Here is a 9,148-nt window from a genome sequence, read left to right on the forward strand (position 1 = left end):
GACAACGGATCTAGGACTAGCCCAAGAAAAGTTGCCTTGGACGGTTAGAATTTCGATAAATCGCTCGTTCTCTCTTTCTCCCTCTCTCGCTCTGTTCTCTTATACATATATATTCCGCGATCGACTTCACAAGCGAACGATACCACCGCGTTATTTACACTCCGTACACTTGGCTACTGCCCAAACAGAAGCCAGCAGCCAGGAACTTACGGGTACATAGTATCTCATAGACACCTATACGACATACCTGTCTACGACTTTGGACGCCATTCAGGGTTAGAGAATCGGAATACGTGTCGACACAATTCCGCACCGCAATCTTCTTCAATTTAACCCTCCGTATGAACATTGGGTCTCTTACGGAACAGTCGTTTTCTGAATATCAATTTTCATGAACATTGCTTGAAAACTGTCGAGTCTATCAACTTGTGAATAACGTAGTCAACGCTTTGAGAAGAAACCCCGAATTTTTTTAACCGATTGCTTGAAAGCCTGGAACACTTTGAAAAAGTGTACAGACAAAAGGTGAAAAAGCGAATGTTCACACGGAGTGTTGAACGATCGGTGTCCAAACACAAGTTCCTGCGAGAGCGTCAAGAGCTGGTATAGAATTCTGATTTACCATTATTATCGTTGTTTGATCTTTATCAACTCCTAAAATAAAGATACAACAAAATTCATGCTTGCAATTGACATGTAACACGAATCAGACTCGATTGTTCATTCCATTCAATTGCAAGATATTCTAAAACAGGATGTGATAACTTTGGCGTACTGAGAGCCTCCACACCTGCAGACTTCACCCTACAGGATGGATGATGAAGAAATGATGGAACTGAGAATAAAATTTAACCAAGCGAATGAACGAATGAAAAGGTAGGTTATATATACATATTGTAGCGCTGATTAAACTTAGATTCAAGTTTTGTGTGTAAAGAGAAACCCCCATAACGAGCACAGCCAGCGTGACAAATTGTGAATGGAAATTCCACGGCCGTTGGGCGAGAGGATAAGGATAGTTTCTCCAAAGTCGTAGAGTAGTGCTGGTGTACGTTGAATACACATGCCTTTCCATTCGTTATAGTATACAGTAGCAACATTAGGCTTACACATGTGCAGAGAGAAAGAGAGAAAGAGAGAGAGAGAGAGAGAGAGAGAGGAACGAAACAACAACGGTTCATTCAGAATCCCTCGAAGGCGTTATCTAAAAGCAAAGTAAGATAAGGGAGCGAAGTAGGCCCTGACTGCAGTAGCTAGAGAAGACCAACGAGATTCGAGAGCTACCGTTTGAAATTACGCGTCTGGTTGCTCCGGACGGTGGGTTTTAGGGTTAAATCTGTGTGAGTGGAAATGCCCAGCCTCTGAGCTTACCATTGCATGCAAGAGACTTTTACGGCCCACCATAAAGCACATCGGCTTATGCGCGCCCCCCTAACCGACCACCGCGACGACGCCTTATCTGCAAAACAGAAGAAGTCGAGGCGAAAGAAGCTGGAAATCTGAATCCACGATCCAGCCATCGTGTATACCAGCTACATCTTCTCCGAATTCCTGATCCCCAGGCTCATCGTCGATCATCGTATTTTCCTACACCGACCGTTCTCTTGTAAACTTCGATTATACCACGCGATGCAGTCGTCCCATTGTCACATACTGAATACCGGCGCGAATGGAACCGTGTAGAGGATGTGGAAAAAGGAGCAATTCAATGCACACCGCGATGTGATGAGAATGTTGGAAGCATGGTTAAAACTGGCCAACGTTGCGGTAGAAGAAGAACTACAAAATGAAGAAGAAGATGAAGAAGAAGAAGATGTACCAGGACTGAAAGCTTATACCTAAGCAGTGATAATAATGCAGGTTTTCGAGTGAAGTTAGGTACTTGGATAAATAATTGCAACATAATATCTTTCTTCCCAGAATACATACAGAGGTCAGCAAGTATCCAACAATTTACTTTAAAAGAACGCATTAGTGCTCGACTCCGAGCAAGGATAAAGCAACTTGCACGTGATTCCTCCTAGTATTTTTTAGTCAGTGGTACGATTCACACGTGTGAAAAAAATATATATACTATACGCTGGTTACAACCTTTGCAAAATAATAAAATTGTCCAACTTTCCATACTTGAAGACTAATTTATCTCTGAAAAAGCATCGATTCTCTCGATTTCCAGTTAAACCGACGTTATTTGACGTTTCCAGGAGATTTGCAAGATCTTTATGACCAATGTCAGCGGTACCAATTAAACAGTCTTCTCTGCAGTTTGTCGATCTCTAAAAATCATGACCAGGTGAGAATGAAACATGACGTGGAAGTATAACCAACGACTGGTATCATTGACACTAATCACCCAACGAAGGAAGAATCCGCATAATTTTTTCCGTTTACATCGCCACTGGACTAAATCAATGTACTGCTCAAAAAGTACTAAAAAAAAAAAAGAAAAACATTCCAACTCTCTCATTCCAGGATGTATTCCAATACTCTTTCAGTTTCTCTAGACACGACGGAGGAAACGCGGTTATGATTAAACTCTCCTAAAACCTAGACTATCGGAAGGTGGGTAGGATAGCGTTTAAAGTTGCAACCAGTAGTAGTCAACTACCTCGCAGGTGAAAGGGCAAAGCCGAGTTGCAGGACCTCGGAGATTTGGACTTGGACGAATTCCAAGAGTGAGGATGATCGCAATGCTGCGGTGCCTGCTCATAGGTATAACAGTATTATAGCGGTACAGCGGGCATTCAGTTTTATCGTATATATCCCTCGGCTCTGCACAGATACGGTCACCCCCGAGATAACCCGAGTCTGACCTTATTATATCTAGCTGAGACCGTTCCTCGCTTCAGCAGCATCAGTAGCCGCGTACCGCCTGATAATAAGTTTAACGTTTAAGAGTTAGCCATGTAGGTATGTGTTATGTATACATATTATAGACAACACATATGTGTATATATACATACATACGTTCGAGTGAATTTCGCGATTTCGATATTCACTCGATTTTCATAACAAGATATCGTGTGCGAGGAAAAGCAACGACTATAAGTATGTTCCTTCTGTCATCTCCTTCAGATAAAACATACATATAATAACGCGATAGAGGCGCGTAGCAAACCCGAAATAGAGTCGTACAAGCGTGTCATCGGTCGGCCATCTTCATTTCACGTCAGCATTTCAATTATAGGCTTGCCAAATATAAATGTGTGTTGAAAATATATTTTTATTTTTTTTTTCTCACAACAACCTCGCGATAGCGTTTTCGAGACTGACGGATCGCGTTACGTCACGCCATCAGGGACCATTTAACAAATGCGTTTACTTTTGGAGGGGATATGACGTTCGTTTTATTTATATACCTCGAATATGGTTCGTTATGGACAATCTTGAAAATAGATCGAATTATGGATTAATAAAAAGAGGGAGGAGGGGAGCTAAAATCGTCCAAAAAACCAAACTTGTTTGTTGAATAGCCCCTCCATTATCTGAAAACATCGAAATCTGAAGATCGTATTGTATTTTCTCAAGTTGTCAGCACTACGAGTATTACTCAAGAGCTGTAATTTAGCCGCAGTCGATTTCACTCACGAATAATTCGATGTTCAATTAAGATCGCCACTTCTGAGAATATGGAATACGGTCCTGGACTCCGATAACTTCGCTCTCAATCGAACCGCGACGTCAAGTCACTACATCGCGTTTTTCATATCGTAAAGATATGTACATGGTGTTTCCGCGAGTAAACGCCGCGGCATGTTGGGTTGCCTACCACTGAGGGGAAGAAATATCGGTAAAACAGACCTACGGAACCGTAACCACTTTAGTCAAGTCAATTCACGTAATTACTTTAACCTAGCTCCGGAAAACGATTACTGAACTTTTCAGCCTGGGTTATAAAGAACGAAACAACTGTTTGGCCAAATCCACACAACTTGGCAGCACGGACAGTTCCAGCTCGCTCGCGATGAGATTGAACGCGCTAACTACCGATAACTCGGTAGGTCTGTTTTACCGATATTTCTTCTCCTCGGTAGTAAGCAACCCAACATACTGCGGCGTTTACTCGAAAGCACCCTGTACGCTACACTTACATACCGCGATGCGTAAACTGCACATCCGCAACGGTGGAATAATACTCGTTGTATAAGAGATAAATTCGCCGTCAATACGCGTGATAGGAGGAGGTCCGAGTTTAAAGATGGATGGGGATGATAGATGAATACAGTTTTAATTCGTGCGTGGGTGGGAATGGGCTGCAATTGAAGCAACAAATGCAGATTACTCCATCAAGAAGCGGAAGGCAGAAGAGGGCGCAGAGCGTACGGACACGTCTCTCCTCTAACCTCTTCCTCTATACCTACTTCTCTCTTTTAATGGTTTGATGCCGATGAATCGGTACGCTTGTTAAACAGCCCCGGACTAACAGCGGACCACCGCGCCGCCACAAACATCGGTTCGTTTGTTCTTCGCCGTCCGTACCGTCGCGGACGGATTTCGACCAATTCGGTCCAATTCAGTTAATTCAAGAGGCCCGGAAACTGAGCTACCTGAACTATGCGCGTTTAGACATCAGCTCTGCTCGCAATTGTTGTACATACTTGTACGTGCGAATGTCGTTGTGACTTTGCATCATTTTTCTGCAAATCCATGAAAATCACGGTTTTGTTACAAACCTGCACTTTAATCACTCCGTGAATTTATTTATTTTTTTATACTGTTTACGAATTCTTGTTCCTGAGAAATGATTTTCACTTTGACTTGTTTACACTGTGATCGCAAAGCACAAAAGACGATAAGTTTACAGTCTGATGTACAATATAATGCACCTTGGATAAGATTCATCATCTAACAATAAGTATTGTATCAGATGCAAATTCAATGAGTTCAAACGATTTAGTATTTGTTAGCATTACATCGACTTTTAAATACTCTTACTGCACATTCCTCTTCAAGTACAGCCTCTCATAATCATCATCATTCTAACGGAATTTTATACACATACAGTATTAGATCGCTAGACTAAATTTGTTCTATAATTATTCTTCAATCTATAGCGTAATAAAGGTGGTATAAAAACATCTCCGAAGACTTAACTTGTCCCTGCCAATTATGCATCATCCTGTTTCTCCTCAAGTGAATATGAAAATACTGTAAATCTACTCATCGATTGATCTGACACCTGACCTAATACTATTAGACAATGGTTTAACTTCGATTACATCGAATCGTGTGAAAAATCGTCAACTTATATCAACAGTTCCAGCTGAAATAAAGTCTAAAATGTAACTAATATACCGACATTTAGACATAGTCGAAATATATAGGTACGCAAGCAGTTGAATGACTTCAATTCAGCATACAACCCAAATATACAGACCCGTTATCAATAACCGCGATCGGTGAATTAAGGGGAAAAAAAATGAGTGTTGTTTACTGACCACATATCGTCAAGCAATTCTGGGTCATCACGCCACGCTTATTATGTATCTAATATCAAATTATAGCTATCGTCTAGCCGACTATTATCGCACTACGAATGTAGCGGACAGGGAATTTATCAAACCCCGATGAGAAAGATGCAGACCACAAAGGATGAATTACTGCGGAATATGCAAGCAACTCAACAATTACAGTACATAAATATTAATATGATACACCAAGTAGGTGTAACGCGGTAAGACTTATTTCCATCAGAAAATAGAATGATCTAATTTGAAAATGCGTGCAAACAGGGCATCCTGTCACGATGTATAATAGTGAGAACAAGTGCGTTACAGAGAGCTGGCCTTGCCAGGCTACAGATATACCTACATTTTAGCATTACAATGCGGAAAAATTCTATTATTCACATAACTGTACAAACATGCATTCGTAAGCTGTCCATACCGGGAGACGGGGAGGAGAACAAGAGTAAGACTCGCGGCTGGGGTAAAATGTAAAATATGTATACATAATTCGAGAAGCGCGGCCATGCGCCTAATAACTATAATAATAGAATGGCAAGCGTCGGCGCCGACGCAAGTAAGAATGCCGCGCAAAGAAGCTGCCGGCTCTCTTCTCTTCAAGTGTGTTAAAACCGGGTATAACATGCGGTAGGCGGAGCCATACGCGGGGGTCAAAGGGCGCAGCCAATCACAGCCGAGTGATAACCATTCCGCTTTGATTCCTGCACCCGCCGTTCGAAGACTGCCGCAGTAAGCTGCTGCGGCTGCTGCATGCACGCATTTACGGTGACACGCGTATGTGCGACACGCGTGAACACGGCTCGCACTGCAGGAGTTCTTATTATCGTCCGTGCGGTCACTGGCTACTATCCCTTGCATGACGTGAGTCAAAATTCTGGTTGAGAGTTGAAATTTTGAACGAGAAAATCTCAGGATTAATACTAAGCTGAAGGTAGTTACGTCGACGTATCGAGACGTTGAAACGAAAAATTACTATTTCGCGTCTTTGGAATAACTGAAGAAGTCTAATTTGCATAATCTGAGTTTGTTGATACTGTGTTAACGGTTGGCTAAATTTCACGTAATCCTATGGCTGCAAAATAAGGATGTTTCCTAAAGATGCATCGTTACAATAACGTTACAAACTTTAGCCTGATGGATTAATATTTTTATTTCTATGCTAGTAGATTGAGAAGAACTAATGAAAACTATACGATTCATCGAATCTTTAAACGATTAAATCTCTGGATTGTCGAATCTTGCGATAATTTAGTCGAAATTTAGAATGGTTCGAATTTCCGAAAGGTCTAAATTTGGAATGTTCGATACTCTGAAGAATAAAAGCTCTGAACGATTAAAATTTCCGTCAGAATGATCGTCAGTTTTTAAAAATCCAAAATCTCAAACGGACAAATATTTGAAATGCTAAAACCTGTAATGAATTAATTCAAACTTAGAATGGTTTAAATTTTCTAAAGTTTGATACTTCGGATGTTAGAAACTTTGACAATGAGCAGCGAAACTCCGACACTGTCGAAATTCAGAATGGTTTAAAATTTCTAACATTTTTGGAATAAAGCCAACCTGAATTTATTCAGTCAGACGGATCGATTAGTTTTGCTTTTTGTTCTTAACACAATTTTCTTACGGATCGTGAGATCCGCTCTTTCAATTCGTTGGGACAGATCGAGAGCGATCAATCAAGAGAGTTCCGGCGCCACTGCAGGAGAGCCCCGGAATCAATCTAATCGCATTTTCCGAACTCGAATCAATGCGTCGTCGCGATAGACAGCGCGACAGGAGAAACAACTTGGCAAACATAGGCATCACATACAGAAGAAGGCCGCGAGGCGCACGCACGCATAATATTGCAATTTGTACTTGTCCGACAAGAGCGACCTTCATGGATATTTCATATCCTCTACTGCACGAATGAATCGGTAGAAAAGGTTTCGTCGTTTGCTTGATTGCGATTGATTTACTGTCTATTCGTCGCCCGTAGGTAGTGGTGGCAGTGGTGGGTAGGTCACGAACAGGTGAATAAGTGAAGAAGCTCGATCGAAACGAATGAAAGGAACTTGAACTGAGATCGTAGGCATATCCACTAACGTCGATTTTTCGGCATGACAATCATACGGAAGCTCTGAATCTTTGTCAAAATTATTACACGATAAATAGAAAGAAGCTTATTCAAATTGAAATTACAAGCGAATCCACATTTATTTTGAATGATTACGAAATTATAAAACTCAAAATTCATGTACAATTCCTACTCGACGAAGCTGGATAATGTTAATATTTTTATTCAATTTACTTTGCATTACTGCGAAATCACAAAACTCATGTACTACAGTTCCTATTCGACGATGATGGATAATGTGTGACAAAAATTCTGCCATTTCCGTTTTCAATACCAACATATTATCTTATATCAGACCCATTAATTTCTGACAAACCTAAACGCTCATGGACAAAACTCTGCATCTTTTGCCGTTAGCACTTTGTACAATTTATCATAATAGAAAATATTTATTAATTGATAACAATGCTACAGGTGGCAGACATCCAGCGATACCGAACTGCAAGACAAGTTGCATATTGCCAGGAACGGTGTTGAATAGATTCGGTTGCGCCTAACTCGCGCAACCTGCATTACAGTAATTTTTTTGCCCAAAAATGACATGATATAATTTATTTTCCCAACAATTGAATGTACTGATGGAACGGGTAATGAGTAAAATCTAATACGCAGATTTGAAAAACAGGCGGATTTAAAATCTTGAAACTGAATGAATCATGGGTAATTCTCTAGAGCACAGGGCAACAAGACATATTGTAAACGAATAAGAATATCACTCCGTATGATGTAGCGTAACATAGAAGTGAAATGCAAATCGAATTTGTTACAGGTTACTCACATATTTCCGCAGGTGATGTTCAGGCGTCAATCAAGAGATGCACTCACGACACTAGAATTTATTACCAACTAAATACCCGAACGATGAATTTATTTATTTTTTTAAATATGTAGCTACGCAAATTGTCATGTTAATTATACTCCTAGTTATAAAACTACACAATACAATATTAGCTATCCGTTGAAGATCAGATTTGCGTCATTTTATACCTAAAAGTATCATGAACATGCCAGTTTGCGTGTTTGTACATTTTCGTACGTAAATATACTGAATTTTACATGGAATAGTAATCCACTGACAACCAATTTGCACAGCACTTTTCAATTGTTTTAAATAGAAATGATTTCACCCCGCCGCGCTAAAATGTGGTTCTTTGCTAATTCCCGAAATGTTAATCTCGTATAATTGAATTGAACATGTTTAATCTTGTCTGTACGCGACCGAGCACTGACCGACTATCTTTCAACTCTCTGCGAATAACTGAAGATTCGTGACCAACTTCAGTGACCTCCGTCGTTCTCATACACAGCTCGATGTTTGTAAACAGAGGAACCAAGTACAAAGCCACGCTCTGTCCCGGATCTACGCGAATATGTAACATCAGCATGTACCGAGATTTGTTACTTCCCAATTATAACATCCGAACGCACATTATAATACTTACTGCGATGATTGTTTAGGAAATAACGACAGTTGTTATTTTAAACTTTCGCACCGACACCTCGCGTGTGAACTTGCAGTGGCAGAAATAACAAACGTCGATTGTTTACCGACCCGGCAACGATG

General features: G+C 40.6%; 1 long non-coding RNA gene across 4 annotated transcripts in view; it reads right to left on the reverse strand.

The window, feature by feature from the left end:
* The window catches only part of LOC124183633, a 184,667-nt gene extending 175,524 nt beyond the window's left edge, over positions 1–9,143 (reverse strand). For 2 of the 4 annotated variants that reach the window (XR_006871018.1, XR_006871017.1), the window contains exon 1: positions 8,363–9,141. This is a non-coding gene — a long non-coding RNA (uncharacterized LOC124183633). Of the gene's footprint in view, positions 1–8,362 lie in introns of all 4 variants that reach the window. The other 2 variants (XR_006871020.1, XR_006871019.1) reach the window with 2 other exon arrangements.
* Positions 9,144–9,148: the final 5 nt, after the last annotated feature.

The sequence above is a fragment of the Neodiprion fabricii genome, chromosome 5 (genome assembly GCF_021155785.1).
Source record: "Neodiprion fabricii isolate iyNeoFabr1 chromosome 5, iyNeoFabr1.1, whole genome shotgun sequence".
In the NCBI taxonomy this organism is placed as follows: domain Eukaryota; kingdom Metazoa; phylum Arthropoda; class Insecta; order Hymenoptera; family Diprionidae; genus Neodiprion; species Neodiprion fabricii.